General features: G+C 43.7%; 1 protein-coding gene across 6 annotated transcripts in view; it reads right to left on the reverse strand.

The window, feature by feature from the left end:
- KLHDC3 (kelch domain containing 3) overlaps positions 1-14,268 on the reverse strand; it is a 344,468-nt gene that overhangs the window by 213,932 nt on the left and 116,268 nt on the right. The window lies entirely within an intron of this gene.

The following is a 14,268-nucleotide window of genomic DNA, read 5'->3' on the forward strand; positions in this document are numbered from 1 at the left end:
ACTGTGTATTCACAAACACTGCTGATATTATGAGGTGCCTTCTATCACCGTGTATTCACAAACACTACTGATATTATGGGGCACCTTCTATCACCGTGTATTCACAAACACTGCTGATATTATGGGGCACCTTCTATCACCGTGTATTCACAAACACTGCTGATATTATGGGGTGCCGTCTATCATCGTGTATTCACAAACACTGCTGATATTATGGGGTGCAGTCTATCACCGTGTATTCACAAAAGCTGCTGATATTATGGGGTGCCTTCTATCACCGTGTATTCTCAAAAGCTGCTGATATTATGGGGTGCAGTCTATCACCGTGTATTCTCAAAAGCTGCTGATATTATGGGGTGCCGTCTATCACCGTGTATTCACAAACACTGCTGATATTTTGGGGTGCCTTCTATCAGCGTGTACTCACAAACACTGCTGATATCATGGGGTGCCTTCTATCACCGTGTATTCACAAACACTGCTAATATGATGGGACGCCTTCTATCACCGTGTATTCACAAACACTGCTGATATTATGCGGTGCCTTATATCGCAGTGTATTCACAAACACTGCTGATATCATGGGAAGCCTTCTATCACCGTGTATTCACAAACACTGCTGATATTATGGAGGTGCCTTCTATCACTCTGTATTCACAAACACTGCTGATATCATGGGGTGCCTTCTATCACGGTGTATTCACAAACACTGCTGATATTATGGGACGCCTTCTATCACCGTGTATTCACAAACACTGCTGATATTATGGGACGCCTTCTATCACCGTGTATTCACAAACACTGCTGATATTATGGGGTGCCTTCTTTCACCGTGTAATCAGAAACACTGCTGATATTATGGGGTGCCTTCTATCACTGAGGATTCACAAACACTGCGGATATCATGGGACGCCTTCTAACACTGTGTAGTCACAAACACTGCTGATATTATGGGGTGCCTTCTATCACCCTGTATTCACAAACACTTCTGATATTATGGGGTGCCTTCCATCACCGTGTATTCACAAACACTGCTGATATTATGGGATGCCTTCTATCACCGTGTATTCACAAACACCCCTGATATTATGGGGTGCCGTCTATCACTGTGTATTCACAAACACTCCTGATATTATGGGGTGCCGTCTATCACCGTGTATTCACAAACACTGCTGATATTATGGGGTGCCTTCTATCAGCGCGTACTCACAAACACTGCTGATATTATGGGGTGGCTTCTATCACCCTGTATTCACAATCACTGCTGATATTATGGGGTGTCTTCTACCACTGTGTATTCACAAACACTGCTGATATTATGAGGTTCCTTCTATCACCGTGTATTCACAAACACTACTGATATTATGGGGCGCCTTCTATCACCATGTATTCACAAACACTGCTGATATTATGGGGCACCTTCTATCACCGTGTATTCACAAACACTGCTGATATTATTGGGTGCCGTCTATCATTGTGTATTCACAAACACTCCTGATATTATGGGGTGCCTTCTATCACCGTGTATGCACAAACACTGCTGATATTATGGGATGCCTTCTACCACCGTGTATTCACAAACACTGCTGATATTATGGGGCGCCTTCTATCACCGTGTATTCACAAACACTCCTGATATTATGGGGTGCCGTCTATCACTGTGTATTCACAAACACTCCTGATATTATGGGGTGCCGTCTATCACCGTGTATTCACAAACACTGCTGATATTATGGGGTGCCTTCTATCAGCGCGTACTCACAAACACTGCTGATATTATGGGGTGGCTTCTATCACCCTGTATTCACAATCACTGCTGATATTATGGGGTGTCTTCTACCACTGTGTATTCACAAACACTGCTGATATTATGAGGTGCCTTCTATCACCGTGTATTCACAAACACTACTGATATTATGGGGCGCCTTCTATCACCATGTATTCACAAACACTGCTGATATTATGGGGCACCTTCTATCACCGTGTATTCACAAACACTGCTGATATTATGGGGCACCTTCTATCACCGTGTATTCACAAACACTGCTGATATTATGGGGTGCCGTCTATCATCGTGTATTCACAAACACTGCTGATATTATGGGGCACCTTCTATCACCGTGTATTCACAAACACTGCTGATATTATGGGGTGTAGTCTATCGCCGTGTATTCTCAAAAGCTGCTGATATTATGGGGTGCCGTCTATCACCGTGTATTCACAAACACTGCTGATATTATGGGGTGCCTTCTATCACCCTGTATTCACAAACACTGCTGATGTTATGGGGTGCCTACTATCACCGAGTATTCACAAACACTGCTGATATTATGGGGTGCCGTCTATCACCATGTATTCACAAACACTGCTGATATTATGGGGTGCCTTCTATCACCGAGTATTCACAAACACTGCTGATATTATGGGGTGCCTTCTATCACCGTGTATTCACAAACACTGCTGATATTATGGGGTGCTATCACCGTGCATTCACAAACACTGCTGATATTATGGGGCACCTTCTATCACCGTGTATTCACAAACACTGCTGATATTATGGGGTGCCGTCTATCATCGTGTATTCACAAACACTGCTGATATTATGGGGTGCAGTCTATTGCTGTGTATTCACAAACACTGCTGATATTATGGGGTGCCTTCTATCACCCTGTAATCACAAACACTGCTGATATTATGGGGTGCCTTCTATCACTGTGTATTCACAAACACTGCTGATATTATGGGGTGCCGTTTATCACCGTGTATTCACAAACACTGCTGATATTATGGGGTGCCATCTATCACCGTCTATTCACAAACACTGCTGATGGGGAGCCTTCTATCACCGTGTATGCACAAACACTGCTGATATTATGGGGCGCCGTCTATCATCGTGTATTCACAAGCACTGCTGATATTATGGGACGCCTTCTATCACCGTGTATTCACAAACACTGCTGATATTATGGGGCGCCTTCTATCACCCTGTATTCACAAACACTCCTGATGTTATGGGACGCCTTCTATCACCGAGTATGCACAAACACTGCTGATAGGGTGCCGTCTATCACCGTGTATTCACAAGCACTGCTGATATTATGGGGTGCCGTCTATCATCCTGTATTCACAAACACCGCTGATATTATGGGGTGCCTTCTACCACTGTGTATTCACAAACAATGCTGATATTATGGGGCGCCTTCTATCACCCTGTATTCACAAACACTGCTGATATTATGGGGTGCCTTCTATCACCGTGTAATCAGAAACACTACTTATATTATGGGGTGCCTTCTATCACCGTGTATTCACAAACACTGCTGATATTATGGGATGCCTTCTATCACCGTGTATTCACAAACACTGCTGATATTATGGGACGCCTTCTATCACCGTGTATTCACAAACACTGCTGATATTATGGGGCGCCTTCTATCACCGTGTATTCACAAACACTGCTGATATTATGGGGTGCCTTCTATCATCCTGTATTCACAAACACTGCTGATATAATGGGGTGCCTTCTACCACTGTGTATTCACAAACACTGCTGATATTATGGGGTGCTGTCTATCACCGTGTATTCACAAACACTGCTGATATTATGGGGCACCTTCTATCACCGTGTATTCACAAACACTGCTGATATTATGGGGTGCCGTCTATCATCGTGTATTCACAAACACTGCTGATATTATGGGACGCCTTCTACCACCGTGTATTCACAAACACTGCTGATATTATGGGGTGCCTTCTATCACCGTGTATGAACAAACACTGCTGATATTATGGGGCACCATCTATCACCGTGTACTCACAAACACTGCTAATATTATTGGGTGCAGTCTATCACCGTGTATTCACAAACACTGCTAATATTATGGGGTGCCTTCTATCACCGAGTATTCACAAACACTGCTGATATTATGGGATGCCTTCTATCACTGCATATTCACAAACACTGCTGATATTATGGGGTGCCTTCTATCACCGAGTATTCACAAACACTGCTGATATTATGGGATGCCTTCTATCACCGTGTATTCACAAACACTGCTGATATTATGGGGTGCCTTCTATCACCGAGTATTCACAAACACTGCTGATATTATGGGATGCCTTCTATCACCGAGTATTCACAAACACTGCTGATATTATGGGATGCCTTGTATCACCGAGTATTCACAAACACTGCTGATATTATGGGATGCATTCTATCACTGTGTATTCACAAACACTGCTGATATTATGGGGTGCTGTCTATCACTGTGTATTCACAAACACTGCTGATATCATGGGAAGCCTTCTATCACCGTGTATTCACAAACACTGCTGATATTATGGAGGTGCCTTCTATCACCGTGTATTCACAAACACTGCTGATATTATGGGGCGCCTTCTATAACCGTGTATTCTCAAACACTGCTGATATTATGGGGTGCCGTCTATCACCGTGTATTCACAAACACTGCTGATACCATGGGGTGCCTTCTATCACCGTGTACTCACAAACACTGCTGATATTATGGGGTGCCTTCTATCACCGTGTATTCACAAACACTGCTGATATTATGGGGTGCCTTCTTTCACCCTGTATTCACAAACACTGCTGATATTATGGGGTGCCTTCTATCACCCTGTATTCACAAACACTGCTGATGTTATGGGGTGCCTTCTTTCACCGTGTATTCACAAACACTGCTGATATTATGGGGCGCCTTCTATCACCCTCTATTCACAAACACTGCTGATGTTATGGGGTGCCTTCTATCACCGTGTATTCACAAACACTGCTGATATTATGGGGCGCCTTCTATCACCCTGTATTCACAAACACTGCTGATGTTATGGGGTGCCTTCTATCACCGTGTATTCACAAACACTGCTGATATTATGGGGCACCTTCTATCACCGTGTATTCACAAACACTGCTGATATTATGGGGCGCCTTCTATCACCCTGTATTCACAAACACTGCTGATATTATGGGATGCCTTCTAATCACAGTGTAGTCACAAACACTGCTGATATTATGGGGCGCCTTCTATCACCGTGTATTCACAAACATTGCTGATATTATGAGGTGCCTTCTATCACCCTGTATTCACAAACACTGCTGATATTATGCGGTGCCTTCTATCACTGTGTATTCACAAACACTGCTGATATTATGAGGTGCCTTCTATCACCGTGTATTCACAAACACTGCTGATATTATGGGATGCCTTCTACCACTGTGTATTCACAAACACTGCTGATATAATGGGGTGCCTTCTATCACCCTGTATTCACAAACACTGCTGATGGGGTGCCTTCTATTACCGTGTATGCACAAACACTGCTGATATTATGGGGTGCCGTCTATCACCGTGTATTCACAAACACTGCTGATATTATAGGGTGCCTTCTATCACCGTGTAATCAGAAACACTGCTGATATTACGGGGTGCCCTTTATCACCCTGTATTCACAAACACTGCTGATGTTATGGGGTGCCTTCTATCACCGAGTATTCACAAACACTGCTGATATTATGGGGTGCCGTCTATCACTGTGTATTCACAAACACTGCTGATATTATGGGGTGCCTTCTATCACTGAGTATTCACAAACACTGCTGATATTATGGGGTGCCGTCTATCACCTTGTATTCACAAACACTGCTGATATTATGGGGCGCCTTCTATCACCCTGTATTCACAAACACTGCTGATATTATGGGATGCCTTCTAATCACAGTGTAGTCACAAACACTGCTGATATTATGGGGCGCCTTCTATCACCGTGTATTCACAAACACTGCTGATATTATGGGGTGCCGTCTATCATCGTGTATTCACAAACACTGCTGATATTATGGGGTGCAGTCTATCACCGTGTATTCACAAACACTGCTGATATTATGGGGTGCCTTCTATCACCCTGTATTCACAAACACTGCTGATATTATGGGGTGCCTTCTATTACCCTGTATTCACAAACACTGCTGATATTATAGGGCGCCTTCTACCACCGTGTATTCACAAACACTGCTGATATTATGGGGTGCCTTCTACCATCGTGTATTCACAAACACTGCTGATATTATGGGGTGCCTTCTATCACCGTGTATGAACAAACACTGCTGATATTATGGGGTGCCTTCTATCACCCTGTATTCGCAAACACTGCTGATATTATAGGGTGCCTTCCATCACCGTGTAATCAGAAACACTGCTTATATTATGGGGTGCCTTCTATCACCCTGTATTCACAAACACTCCTGATGTTATGGGACGCCTTCTATCACCGTGTATTCACAAACACTGCTGATATTATGGGGTGCCTTCTACCACCGTGTATTCACAAACACTGCTGATATTATGGGGTGCCTTCTATCACTGTGTATTCACAAACACTGCTGATATTATAGGATGCCTTCTATCACCGTGTATTCACAAACACTGCTGATATTATGGGACGCCTTCTATCTCCGTGTATTCACAAACACTGCTGATATTATGGGGCGCCTTCTATCACCCTGTATTCACAAACACTCCTGATGTTATGGGACGCCTTCTATCACAGAGTATTCACAAACACTGCTGCTATTATGGGGTGCCGTCTAGCACCGTGTATTCACAAACACTGCTGATATTATGGGGTGCCTTCTATCACCGTGTATTCACAAACACTGCTGATATTATGGCGTGCCATCTATCACCGTGTATTCACAAACACTGCTGATGGGGTGCCGTCTATCACCGTGTATTCACAAACACTGCTGATATTATGGGGTGCCTTCTATCATCCTGTATTCACAAACACTGCTGATATTATGGGGTGCCTTCTACCACTGTGTATTCACAAACAATGCTGATATTATGGGGCGCTTTCTATCACCCTGTATTCACAAACACTGCTGATATTATGGGGTGCCTTCTATCACCGTGTAATCAGAAACACTGCTTATATTATGGGGTGCCTTCTATCACCGTGTATTCACAAACACTGCTGATATTATGGGGTGCCTTCTATCATCCTGTATTCACAAACACTGCTGATATTATGGGGTGCCTTCTACCACTGTGTATTCACAAACAATGCTGATATTATGGGGCGCTTTCTATCACCCTGTATTCACAAACACTGCTGATATTATGGGGTGCCTTCTATCACCGTGTAATCAGAAACACTGCTTATATTATGGGGTGCCTTCTATCACCGTGTATTCACAAACACTGCTGATATTATGAGGTTCCTTCTATCACCGTGTATTCACAAACACTACTGATATTATGGGGCGCCTTCTATCACCATGTATTCACAAACACTGCTGATATTATGGGGCACCTTCTATCACCGTGTATTCACAAACACTGCTGATATTATTGGGTGCCGTCTATCATTGTGTATTCACAAACACTCCTGATATTATGGGGTGCCTTCTATCACCGTGTATGCACAAACACTGCTGATATTATGGGATGCCTTCTACCACCGTGTATTCACAAACACTGCTGATATTATGGGGCGCCTTCTATCACCGTGTATTCACAAACACTCCTGATATTATGGGGTGCCGTCTATCACTGTGTATTCACAAACACTCCTGATATTATGGGGTGCCGTCTATCACCGTGTATTCACAAACACTGCTGATATTATGGGGTGCCTTCTATCAGCGCGTACTCACAAACACTGCTGATATTATGGGGTGGCTTCTATCACCCTGTATTCACAATCACTGCTGATATTATGGGGTGTCTTCTACCACTGTGTATTCACAAACACTGCTGATATTATGAGGTGCCTTCTATCACCGTGTATTCACAAACACTACTGATATTATGGGGCGCCTTCTATCACCATGTATTCACAAACACTGCTGATATTATGGGGCACCTTCTATCACCGTGTATTCACAAACACTGCTGATATTATGGGGCACCTTCTATCACCGTGTATTCACAAACACTGCTGATATTATGGGGTGCCGTCTATCATCGTGTATTCACAAACACTGCTGATATTATGGGGCACCTTCTATCACCGTGTATTCACAAACACTGCTGATATTATGGGGTGTAGTCTATCACCGTGTATTCTCAAAAGCTGCTGATATTATGGGGTGCCGTCTATCACCGTGTATTCACAAACACTGCTGATATTATGGGGTGCCTTCTATCACCCTGTATTCACAAACACTGCTGATGTTATGGGGTGCCTACTATCACCGAGTATTCACAAACACTGCTGATATTATGGGGTGCCGTCTATCACCATGTATTCACAAACACTGCTGATATTATGGGGTGCCTTCTATCACCGAGTATTCACAAACACTGCTGATATTATGGGGTGCCTTCTATCACCGTGTATTCACAAACACTGCTGATATTATGGGGTGCTATCACCGTGCATTCACAAACACTGCTGATATTATGGGGCACCTTCTATCACCGTGTATTCACAAACACTGCTGATATTATGGGGTGCCGTCTATCATCGTGTATTCACAAACACTGCTGATATTATGGGGTGCAGTCTATTGCTGTGTATTCACAAACACTGCTGATATTATGGGGTGCCTTCTATCACCCTGTAATCACAAACACTGCTGATATTATGGGGTGCCTTCTATCACTGTGTATTCACAAACACTGCTGATATTATGGGGTGCCGTTTATCACCGTGTATTCACAAACACTGCTGATATTATGGGGTGCCATCTATCACCGTGTATTCACAAACACTGCTGATGGGGAGCCTTCTATCACCGTGTATGCACAAACACTGCTGATATTATGGGGCGCCGTCTATCATCGTGTATTCACAAGCACTGCTGATATTATGGGACGCCTTCTATCACCGTGTATTCACAAACACTGCTGATATTATGGGGCGCCTTCTATCACCCTGTATTCACAAACACTCCTGATGTTATGGGACGCCTTCTATCACCGAGTATGCACAAACACTGCTGATAGGGTGCCGTCTATCACCGTGTATTCACAAGCACTGCTGATATTATGGGGTGCCGTCTATCATCCTGTATTCACAAACACCGCTGATATTATGGGGTGCCTTCTACCACTGTGTATTCACAAACAATGCTGATATTATGGGGCGCCTTCTATCACCCTGTATTCACAAACACTGCTGATATTATGGGGTGCCTTCTATCACCGTGTAATCAGAAACACTACTTATATTATGGGGTGCCTTCTATCACCGTGTATTCACAAACACTGCTGATATTATGGGATGCCTTCTATCACCGTGTATTCACAAACACTGCTGATATTATGGGACGCCTTCTATCACCGTGTATTCACAAACACTGCTGATATTATGGGGCGCCTTCTATCACCGTGTATTCACAAACACTGCTGATATTATGGGGTGCCTTCTATCATCCTGTATTCACAAACACTGCTGATATAATGGGGTGCCTTCTACCACTGTGTATTCACAAACACTGCTGATATTATGGGGTGCTGTCTATCACCGTGTATTCACAAACACTGCTGATATTATGGGGCACCTTCTATCACCGTGTATTCACAAACACTGCTGATATTATGGGGTGCCGTCTATCATCGTGTATTCACAAACACTGCTGATATTATGGGACGCCTTCTACCACCGTGTATTCACAAACACTGCTGATATTATGGGGTGCCTTCTATCACCGTGTATGAACAAACACTGCTGATATTATGGGGCACCATCTATCACCGTGTACTCACAAACACTGCTAATATTATTGGGTGCAGTCTATCACCGTGTATTCACAAACACTGCTGATATTATGGGGTGCCTTCTATCACCGAGTATTCACAAACACTGCTGATATTATGGGATGCCTTCTATCACTGCATATTCACAAACACTGCTGATATTATGGGGTGCCTTCTATCACCGAGTATTCACAAACACTGCTGATATTATGGGATGCCTTCTATCACCGTGTATTCACAAACACTGCTGATATTATGGGGTGCCTTCTATCACCGAGTATTCACAAACACTGCTGATATTATGGGATGCCTTCTATCACCGAGTATTCACAAACACTGCTGATATTATGGGATGCCTTGTATCACCGAGTATTCACAAACACTGCTGATATTATGGGATGCATTCTATCACTGTGTATTCACAAACACTGCTGATATTATGGGGTGCTGTCTATCACTGTGTATTCACAAACACTGCTGATATCATGGGAAGCCTTCTATCACCGTGTATTCACAAACACTGCTGATATTATGGAGGTGCCTTCTATCACCGTGTATTCACAAACACTGCTGATATTATGGGGCGCCTTCTATAACCGTGTATTCTCAAACACTGCTGATATTATGGGGTGCCGTCTATCACCGTGTATTCACAAACACTGCTGATACCATGGGGTGCCTTCTATCACCGTGTACTCACAAACACTGCTGATATTATGGGGTGCCTTCTATCACCGTGTATTCACAAACACTGCTGATATTATGGGGTGCCTTCTTTCACCCTGTATTCACAAACACTGCTGATATTATGGGGTGCCTTCTATCACCCTGTATTCACAAACACTGCTGATGTTATGGGGTGCCTTCTTTCACCGTGTATTCACAAACACTGCTGATATTATGGGGCGCCTTCTATCACCCTCTATTCACAAACACTGCTGATGTTATGGGGTGCCTTCTATCACCGTGTATTCACAAACACTGCTGATATTATGGGGCGCCTTCTATCACCCTGTATTCACAAACACTGCTGATGTTATGGGGTGCCTTCTATCACCGTGTATTCACAAACACTGCTGATATTATGGGGCACCTTCTATCACCGTGTATTCACAAACACTGCTGATATTATGGGGCGCCTTCTATCACCCTGTATTCACAAACACTGCTGATATTATGGGATGCCTTCTAATCACAGTGTAGTCACAAACACTGCTGATATTATGGGGCGCCTTCTATCACCGTGTATTCACAAACATTGCTGATATTATGAGGTGCCTTCTATCACCCTGTATTCACAAACACTGCTGATATTATGCGGTGCCTTCTATCACTGTGTATTCACAAACACTGCTGATATTATGAGGTGCCTTCTATCACCGTGTATTCACAAACACTGCTGATATTATGGGATGCCTTCTACCACTGTGTATTCACAAACACTGCTGATATAATGGGGTGCCTTCTATCACCCTGTATTCACAAACACTGCTGATGGGGTGCCTTCTATTACCGTGTATGCACAAACACTGCTGATATTATGGGGTGCCGTCTATCACCGTGTATTCACAAACACTGCTGATATTATAGGGTGCCTTCTATCACCGTGTAATCAGAAACACTGCTGATATTACGGGGTGCCCTTTATCACCCTGTATTCACAAACACTGCTGATGTTATGGGGTGCCTTCTATCACCGAGTATTCACAAACACTGCTGATATTATGGGGTGCCGTCTATCACTGTGTATTCACAAACACTGCTGATATTATGGGGTGCCTTCTATCACTGAGTATTCACAAACACTGCTGATATTATGGGGTGCCGTCTATCACCGTGTATTCACAAACACTGCTGATATTATGGGGCGCCTTCTATCACCCTGTATTCACAAACACTGCTGATATTATGGGATGCCTTCTAATCACAGTGTAGTCACAAACACTGCTGATATTATGGGGCGCCTTCTATCACCGTGTATTCACAAACACTGCTGATATTATGGGGTGCCGTCTATCATCGTGTATTCACAAACACTGCTGATATTATGGGGTGCAGTCTATCACCGTGTATTCACAAACACTGCTGATATTATGGGGTGCCTTCTATCACCCTGTATTCACAAACACTGCTGATATTATGGGGTGCCTTCTATTACCCTGTATTCACAAACACTGCTGATATTATAGGGCGCCTTCTACCACCGTGTATTCACAAACACTGCTGATATTATGGGGTGCCTTCTACCACCGTGTATTCACAAACACTGCTGATATTATGGGGTGCCTTCTATCACCGTGTATGAACAAACACTGCTGATATTATGGGGTGCCTTCTATCACCCTGTATTCGCAAACACTGCTGATATTATAGGGTGCCTTCCATCACCGTGTAATCAGAAACACTGCTTATATTATGGGGTGCCTTCTATCACCCTGTATTCACAAACACTCCTGATGTTATGGGACGCCTTCTATCACCGTGTATTCACAAACACTGCTGATATTATGGGGTGCCTTCTACCACCGTGTATTCACAAACACTGCTGATATTATGGGGTGCCTTCTATCACTGTGTATTCACAAACACTGCTGATATTATAGGATGCCTTCTATCACCGTGTATTCACAAACACTGCTGATATTATGGGACGCCTTCTATCTCCGTGTATTCACAAACACTGCTGATATTATGGGGCGCCTTCTATCACCCTGTATTCACAAACACTCCTGATGTTATGGGACGCCTTCTATCACAGAGTATTCACAAACACTGCTGCTATTATGGGGTGCCGTCTAGCACCGTGTATTCACAAACACTGCTGATATTATGGGGTGCCTTCTATCACCGTGTATTCACAAACACTGCTGATATTATGGCGTGCCATCTATCACCGTGTATTCACAAACACTGCTGATGGGGTGCCGTCTATCACCGTGTATTCACAAACACTGCTGATATTATGGGGTGCCTTCTATCATCCTGTATTCACAAACACTGCTGATATTATGGGGTGCCTTCTACCACTGTGTATTCACAAACAATGCTGATATTATGGGGCGCTTTCTATCACCCTGTATTCACAAACACTGCTGATATTATGGGGTGCCTTCTATCACCGTGTAATCAGAAACACTGCTTATATTATGGGGTGCCTTCTATCACCGTGTATTCACAAACACTGCTGATATTATGGGATGCCTTCTATCACCGTGTATTCACAAACACTGCTGATATTATGGGACGCCTTCTATCACCGTGTATTCACAAACACTGCTGATATTATGGGGTGCCGTCTATCACCGTGTATTCACAAACACTGCTGATATTATGGGGTGCCTTCTATCACCGTGTATTCACAAACACTGCTGATATTATGGGGTGCCTTCTATCACCGAGTATTCACAAACACTGCTGATATTATGGGGTGCCGTCTATCACCGTGTATTCACAAACACTGCTGATATTATGGGGTGCTATCACCGTGCATTCACAAACACTGCTGATATTATGGGGCGCCTTCTATCACCCTGTATTCACAAACACTGCTGATGTTATGGGGTGCCTTCTATCACCGTGTATTCACAAACACTGCTGATATTATGGGGCGCCTTCTATCACCGTTTATTCACAAACACTGCTGATATTATGGGGCGCCTTCTATCACCCTGTATTCACAAACACTGCTGATATTATGGGACGCCTTCTATCACCGTGTATTCACAAACACTGCTGATATTATGGGGCGCCTTCTATCACCCTGTATTCACAAACACTCCTGATGTTATGGGACGCCTTCTATCACCGAGTATTCACAAACACTGCTGATATTATTGGGTGCCGTCTATCATTGTGTATTCACAAACGCTCCTGATATTATGGGGTGCCTTCTATCACCGTGTATGCACAAACACTGCTGATATTATGGGATGCCTTCTACCACCGTGTATTCACAAACACTGCTGATATTATGGGGCGCCTTCTATCACCGTGTATTCACAATCACTCCTGATATTATGGGGTGCCGTCTATCACTGTGTATTCACAAACACTCCTGATATTATGGGGTGCCGTCTATCACCGTGTATTCACAAACACTGCTGATATTATGGGGTGCCTTCTATCAGCGCGTACTCACAAACATTGCTGATATTATGGGGTGGCTTCTATCACCCTGTATTCACAATCACTGCTGATATTATGGGGTGTCTTCTACCACTGTGTATTCACAAACACTGCTGATATTATGAGGTGCCTTCTATCACCGTGTATTCACAAACACTACTGATATTATGGGGCGCCTTCTATCACCATGTATTCACAAACACTGCTGATATTATGGGGCACCTTCTATCACCGTGTATTCACAAACACTGCTGATATTATGGGGCACCTTCTATCACCGTGTATTCACAAACACTGCTGATATTATGGGGTGCCGTCTATCATCGTGTATTCACAAACACTGCTGATATTATGGGGCACCTTCTATCACCGTGTATTCACAAACACTGCTGATATTATGGGGTGCAGTCTATCACCGTGT

Source organism: Pleurodeles waltl, chromosome 5 (assembly GCF_031143425.1).
Source record: "Pleurodeles waltl isolate 20211129_DDA chromosome 5, aPleWal1.hap1.20221129, whole genome shotgun sequence".
NCBI classification, from domain to species: Eukaryota; Metazoa; Chordata; class Amphibia; order Caudata; family Salamandridae; genus Pleurodeles; species Pleurodeles waltl.